Genomic DNA, 23233 nt, shown 5'->3' with positions numbered 1-23233 from the left:
TAAAAGTAAAAAAAAAAAAAAGCACGTAGGTTCCTCAAAGAGTTCAAAATCGAACTAGCATATGATCCAGCAAACCTGTTTCTGGGTATATAACCAAATGAAATAAAATCAGTATCTCAAAGAGGCACCTACACCTCCATGTTGATTGCAGCATTAGTCACAATAGACAAGATTTGGAATCAACCTAAGTGTCCACCTTTGGATGAATGGATACAAAGTGCAATATACACACACACTACAATAGATTACTGTCCATCTTTTAAGTAGAAGGATGTCTTGTCATTTGCAACAACATGGATAAAAGTGAAGGATATTATGCTAAGTGAAATAATCCAGGCACAAGACACAGGAAGACAAATTTTGCCTAATCTCAACTATAAGTGGAATCTAAAACAGTAGAAATCGTAGAAGCAGAGACTAAAATGGTGGGGATTTTCAGGAGCTGAGGTAGAAGAATGACGAGACGTTGGCCAAAGGGTACAAAGTTTCAGTTAGGTAGGATGAGGAAGATCTGGAGACCGATTTTATAGCTTGGTGATTCTAGAAATAATAACATATTTTCTATTTGGAAATTACTAATGTAGTAGATCTTAAATGTTCTCAGAACAAAAAAATGATGATTATGTGGTATGATGGACATGTTAACTAGGTAGATTGTGTTCATCATTTTACAGTGTATACATATATCAGAACATCTGGTTGTGTATCATAAATATATACAATATTTATTAGTTAATTTTACCTTAATAAACTGAGGGATGGGGGGAGACCCTAGTTAGGAGAACAATGCAAACTTCCCCCAAATTTTAAAATCTATTTGTGAAACAGCTTACAAGTCACTAGCATATTAAACATACTTTTTCAAATTGATTGAGTCATAATGATACAGAGTCCATTTTAAATGTTACTGATATTGTCTTGCTGTCAATTTTGGCCACATTGTTCTATGTAGAGTTTATCTATACATTTTCTCTTATTTCATAATGTGGTCCAAGGTTTTCACTGAGATCCTCAGATTTCGTCATTGTAACTACAAACTAATGCTGTGTATATTTTTCATAATTTCTATGAAAAGGTATATCTATGATAGGGAATCAGAAATGACCACTGACCATGAGCTTCCGATGATTCTTTATGTGAGACACAATTTGTCTCATGAGGATGCTCTAGGTTCCAGAATAATTTTTTAAAAAATACACTGTCAAGGATAGTTCATTCTTATTTATTTATCTCTATTCCAAGATTTGGATCATCTATTCAGTCACCCATGGCTTTTCAGTTTCTTCCTACATGCCATGTATGAAATTTGTCAGTCATTTTGCCGAAGTCGATTTTAATTTCATTTTACAGTTGTAAACTGATCAGCAATGCATACCTCGGAGTTCTCTGTTAGTTTTGATTAAACAGATAAACACATCTAGTGTGACAGAAATTAAATTGCAAGAATGAATTTTTCTCTTTTCTCCTTTTGTCATAGGAAATGTAGTAGTTCAAAAAGTAGAGAAAGCAAGAAAAACTTCAGAGTTTTGGGCTTAATGTAGTGATTGAAATGGAAAGTCATGCAAACTCTCTGTGGATGTGTTCTTCCAAGAAAAGCAGAGAATTGTGGAGACACTTTACATGATGGGATATATAAGTAGGGCCCTGGAGGTCCAGATGTGAAAGCAAACTTCTGGAGTTAAGCACTTAGCTGAAAATTGCTTTCTATCATCTGAGCTAGAAGTAATCAGAAGCCAGGCATGAAGGATTAAATCAAAATATTGTTGGTGTATACTTGGCTTCTGAAAGTTGGAATTTTTTTCCTCTTTTAATGTCCATGATAGCACCTGACTCTCTTCACAATATGCAGAATTAAAGTGTTCCCATGGTAATTTATTTTTAAAAATCAGGAAAAGGACTGTATTCACAATAAAAACAGCTCTCAAGAACTTATTGAGTTGTTTTAGAATATAGTGTAATGCTGGCACATTTTCATCTGGAAAACCAAACCCCTGAAAGAGATTTCCAGGAATATTTGGACCCTAGAAAAATGAGTGTGGTAAAAGGGAATTAACATGCTTAATATCAAAAACTCTTTGTCTTTAATCCTGTGTCCACTATCTTCCATCCTGTGGCTATAATTATACAACCATGTATCGTATGTGGTCCCCCTTATGTTATTAGGGGACAACAAAACTGTTAGATGAGATACTACCTGGCAGGGAATGAGAACATATGCTCTGCTGAAGGGTCAAAGCTGTGGAAGCTAAGTGGGTTTTTAGTCAATTCTCACGTCAAATGTTCATCCCTGTTATCAATGCAGTGGTTAGATTTTTTGTTTGAAAAGCAAATCAGTACTCTTGATAACCCTAACCAGATGACTTTGATGTAAATAATAGGACCTTCACTATTATAAGTTCTGAACTTTCTCTACAAATTTCAGTTTGTAAGATTCTATTTTGCCTTGGAAAGAACAATATTACTCTCCAATATAACTGGAAATTTAAAATTTAATACTTACTGCTTTATAATATATATTAGAGTTTCCAAAGACAGTTGTCAATATTGTAGTAATGGGTAACATTTAGTGCCCATTTAGAGAAAGCATTTTGCTAATACTTTCTAATGTACTACTCACAGCAATCCTATGAGGTAAGCATCAGTTCCCCAAATTTACTAAGGAAGAGACTGAGGCTGAAGAGTGTTATAACTTTTCCATTGTCACACAGTATTGATGGACCTCTCTAACTTTTGAAAAATCCTGTATTCTTCCCTTTTTGGAGCACTCCTCTCCTATTCCATGTGATTTGGATGAGACTGTTGTTTAACTGGTCCAGGGTCCTCACGATGGAGCTGGACACATGACCCTAAGTGTACCATTGGAGCCTGGTGGGGGCAGGTAACTGATATGAATATTAGGAGAAAGTCTCCCTATTTATGAAATTGCTAGCTATAAGAATCACATAGCTGGGCATGGTGGCTCATGCCTGTAATCCCAGCACTTTTGGGAGGCCAAGGCGGGTGGATCACCTGAGGTCCAGGAGTTCAAGACCAGCCTGGCCAATATGGTGAGAACCCATCTCTACTAAAAATACAAAAATCATCTGGGTGTAGTGGCATGCGCCTGTAATCCCAGCTGCTCAGGAGGCTGAGGCAGGAGAATCATTTGAACGCGGTGTGCGGGGAGCTGTGGATGTTGCAGTGAGCCGATAATGTGCCACTGCACTCCAGGCTGGGTGACAGAGCAAGACTCCGTCTCAAAAAAAAAAAAAAAAAAAAAAAAAAGAATCACATAAGCCATGGGGTTTGGTCGGGTCCATTTCTCCTACTTGTGGCTTGAGGGGAGAAATAGACAACTGAGAAGAAGATAGAAACGAAGAAAGGAGAACAAGAAATATAATTCTGATGACAGTATTTGAGTCCTTGGCAAAGAGTCCATTCCAATCCCAGAATATCACAGTGATATGACAGCAAAAGCCAAAGTCTTAACAATATTGCATTACGTTTCAGCCAAAGTGTCATTTTACAGTCATATGAAGGTAAAAGCCAAAGTTTTGCAGTGATTGACTTCACTTCATGTGATAGGGCTGACTGTAAACTCTGATCAGATTTTCCTCACTCACCATATTAAACTGATCCTACTGTGCCCTGAACATGCTATGCTTGCTCCTGCTTCAGGGATTTTTCACTTATTTCTTCTGTATGAGACATTCTTTTGCAGAAATTCTTATGTCTCATTCCCTCACCTCCATCATGTCTAAAATACCATCTCCTCTGTTGGTTTTCCCAACAACTCTGTTTGTCATTACACTCTCCTTAGTTCTTCAGCCTCTGCTATCATTCTTTTGATCCCTTTTCTGCTTTATTTTTCCTTACAACACTTATAATTTTTTATCTTCTCTATCACCCCTTACTTCACCAGCACACAATGGAAGGCAAAGTGCAAGACTGGAGGGTTTTTGTTCTCTGCTAAATCTCCAGCATTCAAAGGGGTTCCTCTCTGATATGGTTTGGCTCTGTATCCACAAGCAAATCTCATTCAAATTGTAATTCCCATTGTTAAGGGAGGGACCTGATGGTAGTTGATTGGATAATGGGGCAGACTTTTCCTTGCCGTTCTTGTGATAGTGAGTGAGTTCTCATGAGATCTGTTTGTTTAGAAGAGTGTAGCACTTTCCGCTTTGCTCTCTCTCTCCTGCTTTGCCATGGTACCACATTCTTGCTTCCCCTTTCCCTTCCACTATTATTGTAAGTTTCCTGAGGTCTCCCAGCCATGCTTCCCATGGAATTGTGAGTCAATTAAACATGTTTTCATCATAAATTACCCAGTTTCAGATAGTTCTGTAAAGCAGTGTGAGAACAGACTAGTACAGAAATTCGGTACTGGAGAAGTGGGGCATTGCTATAAAGATCCCTGAAAATTTGGAAGCAATTTTGGAACTGGAGTAATGGGCACAGACTGCAACAGTTTGGAGGGATCAGAAGAAGACAGGAAGATGAAGGAAAGTTTGGAACTTTCTAGAGACTTGTTGAATGGCTTTGACCAAAATGCTGATAGTGACATAGACAGTGAAGTTCAGGCTAAGGTGGTCTCGGAGGGAGATAAGGAACTTAGTGGGAACTGGAGTAAAGGTCACTCCTGCTATGCTTTAACAAAGAGACTGGCAGCATTGTTCCTTTGCTCTAGAGATCTGTGGAACTTTGAACTTGAGAGAGCTTATTTAGGGTATCTGGTAGAAGAAATTTCTAAACAGCAAACTATTCAAGATGTGGCCTGACTACTTCTAAAAGCTTTCATTTATTTGCATAAACAACAAAATAACCTGAAACTAAAACTTATATTTAAAAGGGAAGCCAAGCATAAAAGTTTGGAAAGTTTGCAGCCCAACCATGCAGTAGAAAATGAAAATCCATGTTCTGGGGAGGAATTCAAAGCTGCAGAAATTTGCATAAGTAAAGACCAGCCAAATGTTAATAGCCAAGATAATGGGGGAAATGTCTTCAGGGCATTTCAGAGACCTTTGCAGCAGGCCCCTAGCCTGGAGGCCTAAGAGGGAAAAATAACTTTGTGGGCCAGGCTCAGGGCCCAGCTGCTCTGTGCAGCCTCAGGACATGGTGCTCTGCATCCCAGCTGCTCCAGTTCCAGTTATGGCTAAAAGGGTCCAAGGTACAGCTTGGGCCATTGCTTCAGAGGGTACAAGCCCCAAGCCTTGGTGGCTTCCACATGGTGTTGGCTGCAGGTGCACAGAAGGCAAGAGCTGAGGTTTGGGAGCTTCTGCCTAGATTTCAGAAGCTGTATGGAAACACCTGGATGTCCAGGCAGAAGTCTGCTGCAGGGGTGGAGCCCTGATGGAGAATCTCTACTAAGGAAGTGCAGAGTGGAAATGTGGGGTTTGAGCTCCCACACAGAGTCTCCACTGGGGCACTACCTAGTGGAACTGTGAGAAGAAGGCCATCATCCTCCAGACCCCAGAATGTTAGATGCATTGACAACTTGCACTATGTGCCTGGAAAAGCTACAGACACATAACACCAGCCCATGAAAGCAGCCATGGGGGCTATATCCTGCAAAGTCACTAGGTTGTAGCTGCCCAAGTCCTTGGGAGTCCACTCCTTGTATCAGTGTGCCTTGGATGTGAGACATGGAGTGAAATGAGATTATTTTGGAGCTTTGAGATTTAATGCCTGCCTTGCTGGCTTTTGGACTTGCATGAGGCCTGTTGCCCCTTTATTTTGGCCAATTTGTCCCTTATGGAATGGGAGCATTTACCCAATGCCTATACCCTCATTGTATCTTGGAAGTAGCTAACTTCTTTTTGATTTTACAGGCTCATAGGCAGAAGAGACTTGCCTTATCTCAGTTGAGACTTTGGACTTGGACTTTTGAGTTAATACTGGAATGAATAAAGACTTTGGGAGACTGTTGGGAAGTCATGATTCTGTTTTGGGATGTGATAAGAAATGATATTTGGGATTGGTCAAGGGTGGAATGATACGGTTTGGCTCTGTGTCCCCACCCAAATCTCATGTTGAAAGGTAATTCCCAATGTTGGGATAGGGACCTGATGGGAGGTAACTGGATCATGGGCGCAGATTTCCCTCTTGCTGTTCTTGTGATAGTGAGTGAATTCTCATTAGATTTGTTTGTTTAAAAGTGTGTAGCACTTCCCTCTTTGCTCTTTCTCTCTCTCTCTCCTGCTCTGCCATGGTAAAGCATATTGGCTTCCCCTTCACCTTTTTTATGATTGTATGTTTCCTGAGGCCTCCCAGCCACACTTCCTGCACCCCCTGCAGAACTATGAGTCAATTAAAAATCTTTTCTTCATAAATTACCCATTCTTAGGTAGTTATTACAGCAGTGTGAGAATGGACTAATACACTGTCATTCATAGCAAAAAGATTATTCACAAATTAATAGTCATTAATGGTAAATTCTGATTCAAACATTTGATTATACGATTATGTTATTCCATACTATTGCTAAATATTTTCAAAGATGTCATTTTTACAACCAACTGAAAAAATTGGGGCTACTAGAAAATCTCATAAAAATTCTTAAAGAGAATTTAAATATAATTATATATTATTTCTGATAACAGAAAGAATTGTACACTGTAGAGATCACATAAATCTGTAATGATTATATTATTAACTATAAATGCTGCCAAACCATAAAATAATTGCTTGAAAATACATTAACCTCTCCGCCAAAGCCAGATCTCCTTGAGATTGCTCCTCTTTAAGATTGCTCCCCTTTGAGGTTATGTGCGATAAACAGGTTTATTCTATATGCAATATTTATAAGTAGGAGCATTTGGTTTCAAGTAAAAACAGAGAGATGTGTCTCTTGAAATGGCTTAGATGGAGAAGAAATTGGGTACTGAGAATATAAAAAGGAAATATCATGAGTCTTGAGTAATAATTTTTTTAATAGAGCTTTGAGGAAAAGCTGATGAGAAATATGGATGTACAGAAGAATGACTCACAGCAGGAATCCTGGGATAAAGTTGCTTACCAGCAACCATCTGAACGCTGGGGAAGAAGAAAGACAAATACTACGTGAAACTCCCTGCTCCTAATAGCTAAGTGCTTTGACATCTGAAGACATGGTAGAATCTGCAGTGGAGAGTTTTACCTTTCAGAAGGTACTAGGCTATAGCATATAAGAGAGGCAAGAGTCAATAATTTAAGCAAAATATGACTGTTGTTAACTTAGTTCACTATTTTTCTTCATGATTTTAGTGGATATAAAAATTTATAAAAAGTGGATATAGAAATTTTACTTTATTGCCCATTCCTATTTTCCCCAGAATGCCTTTTATTATTTAAATCTTAGCAGGTTTATGTAAGAAAAACAACTCAGTGTGGCCTGAGAGGACAACAGGAGAGGGATATTATGATAATGCTACAAGGTTATATTACGGAACCCTATAATCCAAGGACAGGAATATTCCCAAGTCCAGGGTAAGATGGTGAGAGAAGCTGGAAAGTAATTAGGGACATGGATGCAGATATTTTTCTCCTCTTCCCATCCACCTGCTTCCTTCCTGTTTGCTCTTCAACGCACCAGATTTCTACTCTGCTTTTCCATCCTCACAGTGGTGCATAGCTACCCTATTTCTACCCAGGATATGTGTTAAATTTCTGACCACATGCAAAGACTAACCATGTGTTCTGAATCCCTGTTCTAAATTTGATGGACTTAATCATCAATATCTGGGAAAGGAGCATTACATAGTACATGAGTGGCTGTCAGTAGCACAACTCTAAGGGGGTGGGAAATTAAAAGCAAAGAAGGCCTGGGCAGACAACCCATTAATTCTCAATTCTCCATCAACAGGGCTTTTCAGCCACCTAATCCTTCACAATCCTTCTTAAAGCCTACTATAGCAGCCTCTCTTTACTTCCATATTCATATACTTTAAAATTTAACTATGAATTTATTTAGAAAACTAGTTTTGGAGAAGAAAATTATTAGTAAGATGTGTTTCACCTGAAGCAATAAAAAGTTTCAAATCATTGAGTTCAGGAAAAAAATGATAAAAAGTGAAGATTTGTTTAAGTAATTTATCTTAAAAGATAAAGACTATAACAATGACACATTATTAAATATGTATGTTACGTTCACTTGATGCCATGATATTTTTTACGTGGCACATAAAAAATTGCATACTAGGCAATCAATTAAGGTTTGTTAAAATGAATAAATTATGAATTGTTTGTGTTTTAATTTAGCAGACATTTTTAAGTATTTGTTATTAAAATTAGCTATTTATAGTTAGTTTCTACAACATAAAATAAATTTTGAAAACTATTGTAGTTACAGAAGAAAAGAGTTACCAGAATCTAAGGGTCTTTTCAACATTGCACCAATGTAAATTACTCATGTGTCTCATCTATCAAGACACAATTTCCATACTCAAATACTGTTTCTAACTTTGCATTAACAGGACAGAGCTACATGGGCAGCTCCACTCAGGTTTTGCATAGCTAAAGACCTATGATTCTTTTAAAATTAACTTTTGTGAAGATTAATTTGTTTTGTTAAGATAAACCTTAACTTTAGAGCTACTACATAATTGACGATAATGTACATTATATCTGAGAGGTTCCCTGTTTTCTAAAGGAAAATTATGATTCAATTAAATATTGCATATGCTTCATTAGATCTTAAAATGATCTTATTTAAATATTGAACATCTTTTAAGAATATTGAGATGACAATTTCCCCACGATTAAAAATGCTATCTCCATTCTTAAAACTTTAACTTCAATCATTATCCTGTGGTTGTCTCTTCTCTCTTCAGGGAGCAGCTCAAAGTTTATGAACAACTTCTCAGATAAATCTGTGTATCTGTCAGGTCATTGTGTGGAATAGTCCTGCTTTAGTGAGTGTTCCTAATTGTCAGTGTTTTCACTTCAGTGAAAATATTCTGTGGGCAATGGCATGAATACACCATTCATTCTATCACTGGCAATGTATATAAAGAAGTAACCCATCATAAATATATGACTTTATATCTAAATTAAATTAATAATTTTATTCTGATTCCAGGACAATATTACTTGATAATGCTGATAATGACCAGTGTATCCCCAGCCTAAGGGAGCTTTTGAGATAAGCATAAGATACAAATAAATACATATTTTTCATTGTTTTGATCTCCATTTCTTAAGCTATTTGGGAGAAGAAAGGTTGTTTTATTTTTATTTCTTATTTTTTTCTAAAGAGAGAATTCTCTTTCCTTAGTGTCCTTTTCAAGCACCCTTCTTGTATTTTATATGAGGGCTCTCAAATGGAGGCAATCCTGATTATATGCCTTTATGCATACATGGGCTCTAAACTGAGAATCTAAAGACAGCACTGTTGGTTCTGGAAAGTTGATATGCCAGACTCCAATCTCTTTGAACTTTGATTTTTTTAATTTTAATGCAGAGATAATAATATTCACTCTCCTACCCTGTAGATCTGTGATCATTGCATAACAATATGCTTATAAGACAATCTGAAATATTAAAAGTGATTAAAGGAAAGAAATAGTTAAAGCAGCCAGACAGAAATAAATCCACTGGCTTTATTGTAGGGAAGTGCCAGGAGAAAATAAAATAAGGAAGGTAAACTGGACTAATTTTCTTGTCCATAGGACCTCTGGGTAAATAGACTAATGATATTTGCTAGAAGGAAGAGAACTTGTCCCTGAAATGCCCATGGCAGAAGTTCCCGGATAAGGATTACCTCTAGTAAATAGAACACAAAGCCTGCGAGGAATGGCTCCCTGGAGAATGCCACATAGCCTATACAATTCTGGGGAAATAAAATGGAGATGTTATATAAATTAAATGCTCTCTACTGTGTAAGGATCCCTGCAAAGCTCACTTAGAAACTTTACCTATTTTGGGCCAAAGGTGCAGTCCCATACAGAAAGGAAATGCCTGGGAGAGGCTCTCAAAGTTCAGGCATCTCTCTGCTTCTGAGCTATTCGATTGCTTGTGTTCCTAAAATTAGTAAAGCTTGGTGGGTAAGATTTCTGATTTGTGTTGATTTGATATGACAGTAATAGCCTATGAGTTTGCTTAATATATGATAGTGCTGTGGTAGTAATATACATAGAATTATTTTCTTATATAATTGTAAGGATTTAAATTTTATATAAGCAGCATTTAAAATAAGTGGAAATTTGATCCAGTTTCAAATGTAAGGCTGTTATTGGGTTCCTTTAAGAAAACAGTTTATACTATCTTTCATCTGTCTTATTTCTAACATATCTTGCAAAAAGTTCATGAAATTTGCCTTTCCTGATTTCCTGATTAAGATTATTTAGACTTTTATATTCTATTCTACCATCATTTTAGTGGAGATTATGGTGGGTTAGAATCTGCAAAAAGAGGTATGTAGAGGAAAACATATAATCTTAGTTCACCATTTTGAATTAAATAATTTGATTCCATTTTATTGTCCAGAAAATGAAAGCTTAGAGAAATTCTAAAACACTTAAAGTAAAATATATAACAAGTTTTGGAGCCTGTAGTTTGATAAATTAAAAGAGTGAAGGGCCATGATAGCGAAAATATTTTTACAAACAATATGACTATTTGATATTTTAAGAGAAAAGTCTAAGATAATAATAACAATATTTACCCTTTCTGTATTTCTTAACTACATGCTAAGAATGATTCTATGCTCTTTACATATAACATCTCATTTATTCAACACAACTGCCTTATGATGTGATGTTATTACTATTCCCACCTTTCAGATGAGGAATTGTGGCACTAAGAGATTATCAGCACAGGTTCATATAACTAGAAAAATGACAGAGAAGGAATTAGAATCCAGGAAATCTGGCTGCTGAACTGATGCCCTTTACCTATATGTTAAATTGATTACTTATTACAAGATTGAAATGAAATGACCTATATTTTCATGATATGCATTTCTCAAATATTTGATTTATTAATAGCCATTTATTTCTTTTCATCTTTAGGGAGTCTTATATTTATCTGTAAATGGGATGCCTCTGGCAAGGTACTGAGTGTGAATTGTCAGCTGGAGAAACTCTGATAGCCAGAATTTGAAAGCATTAACTCCCAAAGTAAGCTATGCACCCAATTCTCTCTATTGACAATAATTTATCCAGTGTGTACACAGGGACACAAGGTACAGAGAGCATTGTGATGGGGACAGGATGGTGAGTTCTTCAGAATGATAGAACGTAATAGATTTTGTAGATCTCTTAGGGCTAAGACCACTGAAGGCATTGCCCTTATGTTACAGCTATTGATGAAGGAAGAGATCATGGGACATGATTAGAGATGACATAGAAGTTGGAAATAAGTCTGTTATTCTATCATCTGTGTATGTATGTATGTATGTATCTATCTATCTATCTATCTATCCATCTACCTACCTGTCATCTATCTATTTATCTATCTGATCCATCATCTCTGAAATTTGTGTTGATAGTCTTGACAGTATGGCTAGTTCCCATCCTGTTTGGCCCACTACCACTTAGTTAATCAACAAAAAGGAAACCTATGTGAAAATGGCAAGAACAGTTTTTGGCATAAACTATCTCAGAGTTTTCTTTTGTCTTTTTGGAATTTTCTCCTACCTTCCATTTTTTTCTGGATCAGAAACTGATTAATAAAAAAAGGGAGAAGGAAAGCCCAGTTAGGGTTATGGGGCAAGAATTCCTTTTCCAAGTAGCAAAATATGAATATCACACTAGCTTATCACCATTATATGTGGTGCTTTAATCTGATGCTGATCATAATGTCATTGTGCAATGCCAATCAACATTGGATCACTTCACTTCCCTGATTGAACACTTGTGAATGTGTCAGTTCTAAAGAAGAGACAGCCTCTGAGAAACATCATCCATGGAAATCATGTTTGAGTGAAACAGTCCTATTTGTATGCAAGTGAAGAGGTAGGTACAGCTGGAGAATGAAATATAAGCTTTTTACTGCTCAGCAAATATTTGAAAGGGATTACTAGAAACAGAGAAAGGGAGGCATAAGGATATCAGACATTAGAATGATTGAAAAGAGTGATTTTTTTTTTTACTTTGAATTTTCAATTACACTACACCCATAACCTTGGTGTTAGCACATCTCATGTCATAAGGAGCAAACGAACTACAATGAGATTTAGTTTGGGTTTCAAACTCTGCATTCAACACCTTGCCATTATAGAACTTTAGGTTGTATTTTTAATAAATTGATAGATTGAATAATTGGTAAATTACTAAATCCAAAAAAGACCTTTGACCTTTTTGCCTGTTACTTAAGAAATTTTTGACATGGGAAAAGCAATTTTATCAGAAGAAATGTAGCAGAATGCTCAAACTTAGTCATTAGAATTTGGAGCAATATGTGTCTGGATGCTATCCTTAGGCAAGCACCAATTACTCTGGCTCTATCCTGGATGACCCGAGGGGCCTGTAGCCTCTTCACTTTGTATGTTCCAAGCTGAATTCCTAGGAGAACACAATGTAACTAAGTATTTTAGAGCTTGTTGTCTGATTAAGGACAGTAGCTGGAAAGTTCTATATAGAACATCTGCCCCATTTATTCCTTTTCCCCTCCTCTTTCTCCTTTTCTTCATCCTTCTTTTTCTTTATCCTCCTTCTCTCATGGATCCTTCTATATAAATCTGACTATTTGTTAACTAGATGCAGAAGACACCTCCCCGAAAGTTATTTCCTTTCGGTGCGTTCAGGTATTTACATAAATGACTTATATTCAAAGACTGAACTCTCTATACCCTGTAAATCAGACTGTTCCCTTCCAATTTTTAGAACAACTATTTACACGTAAAAAAGTACAAAATAATTTTCATATATATTTTTGGTTGACTCTTAGGATTTTTATAGTTTAATCCTTTTTAAATTTTTTTTAATTTTGTCAGTATACATATTTTATTGTAATGTGTAAAAGCTTTATTTTTTATTGTAAATAAATTACATAAAACTTATCATTTTAACATTTTTAAGTGTACAAGTCAGCAGCCAAAAGCATATTCACAATGTTTTTGTTTCAACTTGTATTTTAGATATAGGAGTACATGTACAGATTTATTACATGGGAATATTGTGTGATGCTGAAGTTTGGAGTATGGATCTTATCACTCAGGTAATGAGCATGCTACCCAATAGGTAGTTTTTTAACCCAACCTCACCTCCTTGACCCTCTAGTAGTCCACAATGTCTATTGTTCCCATATTTATGTCCATGTGTACTCGATCTTTTGCTCCTACTTATAAGAAAGAACATGTGGTATTTGACTTTTCTGTTCCTGCGTTAATTTGCTTAAGATTATGTCCTCCCAGGTGGATCACCTGAGGTCTGGTGTTTGAGATGAGCCTGGCCAACATGGCAAAACCCTGTCTCTACTAAAAATACACACACACACACACAAATTAGCCAGGTATGGTGGTGCACACTTGTAATCCCAGGTACTTGGGAGGCTGAGGCAGAAGAATCGCTTGAACCCAGGATGCAGAGGTTGCAGTGAGCTGAGATTGTGCCATGGCACTCCAGCCTGGGCAACAGAGCGAGACTCCATCTCAAAAAAGAAAAATAATAATTATGTCCTCCAGCTTTATACATGTTGCTGCAAAGGGCATGATTTCATCCATTTTAAATGGCTGTGTAGTATTCTATGGTATATATTTACCATTTTTTTTAATTCAGTCTACCACTGATGGACATCTGGGTTGACTCTATGTGTTTGCTGTTGTGAATAGTGCGGCAATGAGCATATGAATACATGTGTCTTTTTGTAGAACAATTTATTTTCTTTTGGGTATATACCCAGTAATGGAATTGTGAGGTTGAATGATAGTTCTGTTTTAAGTCCTTTGGGAATCTCCAAGCTGCTTTTCACAATGGCTTAAATAATTTACCTTCCAACCAACAGTGTATAAGCATTCTCTTTTCTCTGCAGCCTTGCCAGCATTTGTTGTTTTTTTTCTTTTTTGACTTTTTAGTAATAGCCATTCTGACTGATGTGAGATCACATCTCATTGTGGTTTTGATTTGCATTTCTCTGATGATTAGTGATGTTAAGCATTGTTCATACATTGATGGGCCACTTGCATGTCCTCCTTTGAGAAATGTCTGTTCATGTTTTTTGCCCATTTTTTAATGGGGTTGTTTTTGCTTATTGATTTGTTTAAGTTCCCTATAGATTCTGGTTATTAGGCTCTTTTTTTTTTTAATCCCTAGCTGTGGATATTTTCTCCCATTGTGTAGGTTGCCTGTTTTCTCTCTTGATAGTTTTTATTTTTTTTTCTTTTTTTGCTGCGCAGAACTCTTTAGGTTAATTAGGTCCCACTTGCTGACTTTTGTTTTTGTTACTTTGCTTTTTGAGGACTTAGCCAAAAGTCCTTTGCCCAGGCCAATGTCAAGAGGAGTATTTTCTAGGTTGTCTTCCATGGATTTTTATAGGTTGAGGTCTTATATTTAAATCTTTAATCCATTTTGAGTTAATTTTTGTATAGGGTAAAAAGTAGGGGCCCAGCTTCAATCTTCTGCATATGGCTAGCCACTTATCCCGGCACCATTTATTGAGTAGGGCGTCCTTTCCCCATTGTTTGTTTTTGTTGGCCTTGTCAAAGATCAGATAGTTGTAAGTCTGCAGCTTTATTTCTGAGTTTTCTGTTCTGTTCCTTTGGTCTATGTGTTTGTTTTCGTACCAGTACCAAGCTGTTTTAGTTGGCATGGCTTTATAGTATAGTTTGAAGTTGGGTAGTGTGATGCCTCCAGTTTTGTCTATTCAGGCTCCTTTTTGGTTCTATATGAATTTTAGAACAGTTTTTTTTTCTAATTCTGTGCAGAATGACATTGGTAGTTTGATAGGAATAACACTGAATTGGTAAATTGCTTTGGGCAGTATGGTCATTATTATTATATAGATTCTTCCTACCCACGAGCATGGAATGCTTTTCCATTTATTTGTGTCATCCCTGATTTCTTTCTTTCAGCAGTATTTTGTAGTGCTGTAGAGATCTTTTACCTCCTTGGTTGGCTGTATTCCTAGGTATTTCATTTTGTTTGTGGCTATTGTAAGTGGGATTGTGTTCTTTATTACACTCACAGCCTGAATTCTTTATTTTCTATTGTATATATTTAACATATACAACACAATGCTTTGATATACATCATCATAGTAAAATCATGACTACCATCAAGCAAATTAACATATCCATCACTTCACATAACTCCCTTTGTGTGTGTGTGGTAAAAGCACATAAAATCTACTCTCTTAGTAATTTTTCAGTACACGATGCAATATTATTAACTAGCATTCTCATGCTGTTCATTAGATCTCTAGATCTATCTTACATGATTGCAAATTTGTGTAGTGGCAGTCAATTCACTACATTTATTTAAATGGTGTTACTGTAATAAAGAATGAAAATTTATTTTATATCAAACATACAAATGCATTAAAATTTAACTTTTTTGGTCTTTAAGGATTACTTTAAACAAAATCTAAAAGTTTCTTTTATAATGCAGCTAGAAGATGGGGAAGTCACAGAATGACACGAGGGGATGTGGTAAGTCTTTACTGAGTCCTACACAAAAGTACATGCTAGGATCTGCCATAGAGATGACTCATAATTCTCTAAGCATTTCATATACTTCATTTGTATTTTTATTTCCTCTGTGTGGAATAAGTGCTCACTTGGTAAACTTCTACTCATTCTCCAATAGCAAGAATAAACATTATCCAATTTTCTAACCCCAAGAAAAATGAAGAGCATCTTTTTCAATTATCCCACAGCATTTTTATGCCACTTAAATGTTGGTTACTTATTGAATACTAGTTATTATTGTACAAGCCACTCATGTACAATTTATAGTTCAGCCTTCCCCACAGAGTAGCAGGTAATAAACAAGTGAGATAATATATGAATAATAGGAATAGATTTCACTATTGACAAAGTATAGATTATCATTTTTCAGTAAATCTTTTATATCTGAGAAAATGGGGCTTTTTAATTTAAACCCATGCTTTATCTAAGTATCCTGATATATTATGAATCCAAATATCCTAAAAGCTAAGAATCATTAGTTTTCATGGTTTTTTTCCAAAAAAAATTTATTGAGATATAACTTACATATTATAAAAGTAACTCCTCTAATATATACAATTCAGTGGTTTTTAGTATATTCCCAAAGTTGAGCAATCATTACCACTCCCTAACCCCAGGTAATTAGGAATTTTAATAGATCTTGGACGATTCATATTAATCGTCCAAAAAAATAAATTTAGTACTCATTAGTAGCCACTGTGTTTCCTCCATTCCCCAGACTCCAGCAATCACTACTTTTTGTCTCTATGCACTTGCCTATTCTGTACATATCATATAAATGGAACCATATAATATTTGGCCTTTTGTGTCTGACTTCTTCCACTTGCCTATTCTGTACATATCATATAAATGGAACCATATAATATTTGGCCTTTTGTGTCTGACTTCTTTCACTTATGATAATGCTTTTGAAGTTCATCCATGCAATAGCATGAATCAGTACTGTATTTCTTTTTATGGCCAAAAATTTTGAATATATATATATATATATATTCCACATTTGGTTTATTCATTCATCAGCTGTTGGACATTTGAACTTTTTCCATTTTTTGGCCATTATGACTAATACTGCAATGAACATCCATGTACAAGTTTTTTTGTGGATGTATGTTTTCAATCCTTGGAGTGGATTTCATGAAATGTTTACTCTCAGAATAAAGAGGGATTAAATGATATTTGGTATTTTTTGGTACAAGTTTATGAAAATATATAAGCTTAACAACATATAATTCTTTCTATTAAAAAGATGCTAAAAATTAAAGTTGATCTTAATTAAACTGTACTAGCATGGGATTTTAGACATAATCCAAAGATTTCTGCATACTGAGCAGATCAATGAAAATACATCTTCCCTAGCTATTTGCAAAAAAGATGATACCTCAAATATACTGAAATATATAAAGAGAAAAAATAATTCTCTTAACAGGATATACTTCTATGTTAAAATAAAGAAAGCAAATATTCATTCAAACATTTATTGATTTCATATTATATATGAGACATATATAGGTAGAGAGTAATTAAAGGTTAACAAGATAGAATCCTTGTTCTTAAGGAGCTTAAAGTCTAAGTGAAGATAAATTATTAAAACAAGCAGTAGATGTATAGTGTGTTCAGCTGGTACAAACACAGAGCTGTAAAAATTCAGAGGAGAGAGCTTATACTTTAACTTGCAGTGACTAAATGCAGAATGAAGTTATAATTGTATATTAGTGGGAAGTACCAACATAAGGTAGTTGGCAGTGACCAGTAGATATGTGGGATAGAGATCAGAGTGGGAGTCACATATAACAGTCGTTTTAATGTAAAGGAAATGAGCATCATAGTGGATGCAATCTTTAAGGAAGAGAAAAGAAAAGAAAATTAATATCAAAGATGGAGCTTTTTGAGTACCTACAAATAGACTCTAGAAAGAGGAGAAGCAAGTAAGAAAAAGAGAAAAATTAGTCTGGGAAAGAATAAAATAGACAAAGACCCATGTTCCAGGAGAGCAATGACAGAGTTTTGAGTTTCAAGGCGAGAAAAAGGCAACATACGCGTGCCTGCGTGCACACTCACACCCCCGACACACACACACACACACACACACTTCCTTTTAAAATACATTACGCTTCTTATGAGCCAGAATTGTGCAAGGCATAAGGGAAAATACACAGGAAAGATAAAATCAGGCTTCCACACTCAAGGCAATTATGATTTAGGCCAGAATACATATAAAAACAAACATCAAGCAATATAAATTACCATAAAATTTAGTACTAAATTATATGTAGGAACTACATGTGTTACAGAAGCATGGAGAATAAGATTAATGAGAATTGGTGTATTTAGGTAAAGTATATTAGTTAAGATTGTTTTCTTCAGTATTTAGTAGAAATCTGACAAACTGACAAGTTTCTGTAATAAAATTATTTATCATAAGAACTCTATTTAGACAGGACAGGGTTGGTTAAACAGCATGACTTTTAATAAAAATCTTCACAATTCTCTTGTTCTTTCTTTTTTGTTTACAAGATGGCTGGGGAAATGCATTCATTAAGTTCCACACTGTCTTTCTGTAAAAGAAGGAAATGTAGGAGCTGCATGCTTTTATAGTAAGAGAAAGAAATCTTCCCAGAAACTTAGCAGAGGACTTCTTCCGCCTCACTGGCCATGTCACATGGCACTCTTTGGAGCAAGGAAGGCTGTGACAGTAAACATCTGGCAAAGGGGATGCCATGTTTGGCTTTCACAAATCATAACCACCCACTGAGGCTGTAGGAAGGTCTTGCTTTCTTAAAGATTGGGGAATGTCTGCAAGGTTACCTAAACATAAAATGAGGAGTCTCTTAGTAGGGAGGAAAAGGTAGCCTTTGGGAATGGTATTTGCCTCAGAATGCTAAAGGGAATTCCGAACTTGGAAATTTGTTAAATGAATGATAAAATGGTGAGTATTTGAGGTGAAAGTATAGTATAATCAAAAGCCACAGCCACCCATGCCTTGGAGATTGATACCACTTCCATCAGGAACTCCTAGTGTTTCTTATATTAGAACTGGCTCCTAAAAGAGATGTGAGAAGTGGCAATAACATTAAATCTCTTGTGAGCTCAGCTGAACTCAGTTAATTATCAACATTTTGGCAGAGACGCGGGGAGAGGAGAAGAAAACGTAGCCGCTAAAATTGGAAAGGAGGAAACTAATTTATTTTTGCTCTTTTAACTTCTTCCTCTTTATAGCTAGTTATTACTCAAAAACAGAAATTTGTAATAATATTACTAACATGTGAGTGTCATAGTGTGGAAAACAAATATGTATCAATTCTCTTCTTGGACGAAAATGCATGAGTAAGCCCGTAACATCTATTTTCTGCTCATAGGACACATTTTTTTTTTAACCTCATGACACTAAATGATACTGGAATATAAGACTTTGTGCAGAGACCAATCCATTCTCATAAAAATATCTCATTGAAGTACATCAACAAAGTTATCAAAAGTTCAAGTAGAGAATTCAGTTTGAGACTTAGGACAATGCTCAATGCAGGGAAGCATGTTAAAGAACATATTTTAAAAAGGATTACATGGCCTTAGCCTGAAATAGGCATAACCTTCAATAAAGTAGTGTGTTTAGATGAGTTTTACTCAAAGTTTGTGCGTATCTAAATTTTTTTAAACCACACATGCATTCTAAATATAAAGTAAATAAAAATAAATGCAAATATAAGTCAATATTTTCTACATGGCTCCCTTGGGTATATGCACACACGTTGGAGTACATTGGTCTAAATACAAAACAGCTTGCAGCTTGTTTAGTATTACCATATGGTCAATAGGATCCTTGATCACCAAGTGATCTCTCCCTCTTTTAATTTGCAATAACACTTTTATACATGTTTCATATACCACTTAGTACTGTTAATTATTTGCATAATTGGTTCATCCCTTTATTAAACTATATATTTATTTGGTGTAGTCCCTGAACTCTTAGCTGCATCCTCTCCAGAAATCTTATTCTTTCTTTCTCTATTTTATATATTTCTCTATTTTTACATACAATCTTTATTGAAAAATAATTGACAAAAATTATATATCTTTAACGTAATCTTTTGACATATGTATACATTGTGAAATAATTATCACAATGAACCTAATTAATATATCAATCACCTCACATAGTTGCTATTGTGTGTGTGCATATGTGTGTGTGTGTGTGAGAGAGAGAAACACTTAAGACCCACCCTCTTAGCAAATTTCAAGTACACAATACAATATTGTTAGCTATACTCACACTATTGTACATTAGATCTCCAGTACTTATTCACCTTGCATAACTGAAACTTCTATCCTTTGAGGAACTTCTCATTTCCTCCTAACCCTTCTCTATTTCACTTTGAAACACAATTATTTATTTGCATGATTATTTCCCTACTGTGCTCCAAAATCTTTGGAGCATTTTATCTGTGTAATATCTGTCTTTAGTATATACTGGCTGCCCATAAGAATTACCTGCAGCTTTGAAAAAAAAAAATGATGCAGAGGCCCCATCCAGAACAATCAAATCATAGTTTAGGATAGTTTCTTACACACTATAAGTTGTTCATCATATTTGAAAAATGAAAGAATAAATTAAGGTTGGCTTTCTTGTTCTTTTTCCAGTATTGTATTTTCCTTTGATTTCTATTATTGTATCAGAAGAATGGATGATAAATTATCACTATGAGAAAACTTATAATGTACAGAGCATTTTATAGCATTGATATACACATTAATATTTTTTTCATACCAATTTTGCAGGTTTTTTGACCTATGAACTGAATGTATACAATTTATACCTTAAAATTTTTGTAAAATGTTGCTTTAAAGCTGATAAAATAAATATCCCGTACAAATATATATGAAGAAAACAAAAATAAATATAGCATTTGAATACATGTTTGAGATAGATGAAATGTATATATAGTGATGAAGGTACTAGATGTACAATATGTATGTCAAGAAACTACCTGCCTTGGAATACAAACTACAAATAATTAAATGCATCAATACTGCATTATGACATTTATACAAATAACATTTTGGTTATTATTTTGTGTTAATTCATATGGAGACAATAGTATGTGAGGAAAAGAAAAATGTACATTGTTTTCTTCTCATGAGGAAGAATGCTTATTCTGTTAAGGAAGCATTTTCTCTACTCCATTTATGTAGCCTTAATTTTTCCATTTTACTATCATTTTCTATAAAAAAGTAACCATATTTTTGATAGGAATCTCTTAGTATATATTCAATATAAGTGTATCTGCCATTTTTATTCAACATTTACAAAATATAATTCAGGTAGGGAGGAGCCAAGATGGCTGAATAGGAACAGCTCCGGGCTACAGCTCCCAGCGTGAGCGACACAGAAGATGGGTGATTTCTGCATTTCCATTTGAGGTACCGGGTTCATCTCACTAGCGGGTGCCACACAGTGGGCGCAGGTCAGTGGGTGCAGCGCACCGAGCACGGGCCAAAGCAGGGTGAGGCATTGCCTCACTCAGGAAGTGCAAGGGGTCAGGGAGTTCCCCTTCCTAGTCAAAGAAAGGGGTGACAGACGGCACCTGGAAAATCGGGTCACTCCCACCCGAATACTGCGCTTTTCCGACAGGCTTAAAAAAATGGCACATCAGGAGATTATATCCTGCACATGGCTCGGAGGGTCCTATGCCCACAGAGTCTCACTGATTGCTAGCACAGCAGTCTGAGATCAAACTGCAAGGTGGCAGCCAGGCTGGGGGAGGGGTGCTCGCCATTGCTCAGGCTTGCTTAGGTAAACAAAGCAGCTGGGAAGCTCGAACTGGGTGGAGCCCACCACAGCTCAAGGAGGCCTGCCTGCCTCTGTAGGCTCCACCTCTGGGGGCAGGGCACAGACAAACAAAAAGACAGCAGTAACCTCTGCAGACTTAAATGTCCCTGTCTGACAGCTTTGAAGAGAGCAGTGGTTCTCCCAGCACACAGCTGGAGATCTGAGAACGGGCAGACTGCGTCCTCAAGTCGGTCCCTGACCCCTGACCCCCGAGCAGCCTAACTGGGAGGCACCCCCCAGTAGGGGCAGACTGACACCTCACATGGCCGGGTGATACTCTGAGACAAAACTTCCAGAGGAACGATCAGACAGCAGCATTCACAGTTCACAAAAAACTGCTGTTCTGCAGCCACCGCTGCTGATACCCAGGCAAACAGGGTCTGGAGCGGACCTCTAGCAAACTCCAACAGACCTGCAGCTGAGGGTCCTGTCTGTTAGAAGGAAAACTAACAAACCGAAAGGACATCCACACCAAAAACCCATCTGTACATCACCATCATCAAAGACCAAAAGTAGATAAAACCACAAAGATGGGGAAAAAACAGAGGAGAAAAACTGGAAACTCTAAAAAGCAGAGCGCCTTTCCTCCTCCAAAGGAATGCAGTTCCTCACCAGCAATGGAACAAAACTGGACAGAGAATGACTTTGACGAACTGAGAGAAGAAGGCTTCAGATGATCAAACTACTCCAAGCTACAGGAGGAAATTCAAACTAAAGGCAAAGAAGGGGAAAACTTTTAAAAAAATTTAGATGAATGTGTAATTAGAATAACCAATACAGAGAAGTCCTTAAAGGAGCTGATGGAGCTGAAAGCCAAGGCTCGAAAACTACGTGAAGAATGCAGAAGCCTCAGGAGCTGATGTGATCAACTGGAAGAAAGGGTATCAGCGATGGAAGATGAGATGAATGAAATGAAGCGAGAAGGGAAGTTTAGAGAAAAAAGAATAAAAGAACTGAACAAAGCCTCCAAGAAATATGGGACTATGTGAAAAGACCAAATATACACCTGATTGGTGTACCTGAAAGTGACGGGGAGAATGGAACCAAGCTGGAAAACACTCTGCAGGATATTATCCAGGAGAACTTCCCCAATCTAGCAAGGCAGGCCAACATTCAGATTCAGGAAATACAGAGAATGCCACAAAGATACTCCTCGAGAAGAGCAACTCCAAGACACATAATTGTCAGATTCACCAAAGTTCAAATGAAGGAAAAAATGTTAAGGGCAGCCAGAGAGAAAGGTCAGGTTACCCACAAAGGGAAGCCCATCAGACTAACAGCGGATCTCTCGGCAGAAACTCTACAAGCCACAAGACAGTGGGGGCCAACATTCAACATTCTTAAAGAAAAGAATTTTCAACCCAGAATTTCATATCCAGCCAAACTAAGCTTCATAAGTGGAGGAGAAATAAAATACTTTACAGACAAGCAAATGCTGAGAGATTTTGTCACCACTAGGCCTGCCCTAAAAGAGCTCCTGAAGGAAGCACTAAACATGGAAAGGAACAACTGGTACCAGCCACTGCAAAATCATGCCAAAATGTAAAGACCATCAAGACTAGGAAGAAACTGCATCAACTAATGAGCAAAATAACCAGCTAACATCATAACGACAGGATCAAATTCACACATAACAATATTAACTGTAAATGTAAATGGACTAAATGCTCCAATTAAAAGACACAGACTAGCAAATTGGATAAAGAGTCAAGGCCCATCAGTGTGCTGTATTCAGGAAACCCATCTCATGTGCAGAGACACACATAGGCTCAAAATAAAAGGATGGAGGAAGATCTACCAAGCAAATGGAAAACAAAAAATGGCAGGGG

Source organism: Gorilla gorilla, chromosome 5 (assembly GCF_029281585.2).
Source record: "Gorilla gorilla gorilla isolate KB3781 chromosome 5, NHGRI_mGorGor1-v2.1_pri, whole genome shotgun sequence".
Taxonomy (NCBI): domain Eukaryota; kingdom Metazoa; phylum Chordata; class Mammalia; order Primates; family Hominidae; genus Gorilla; species Gorilla gorilla.
Note: the sequence above shows the minus strand (reverse complement) of the source record.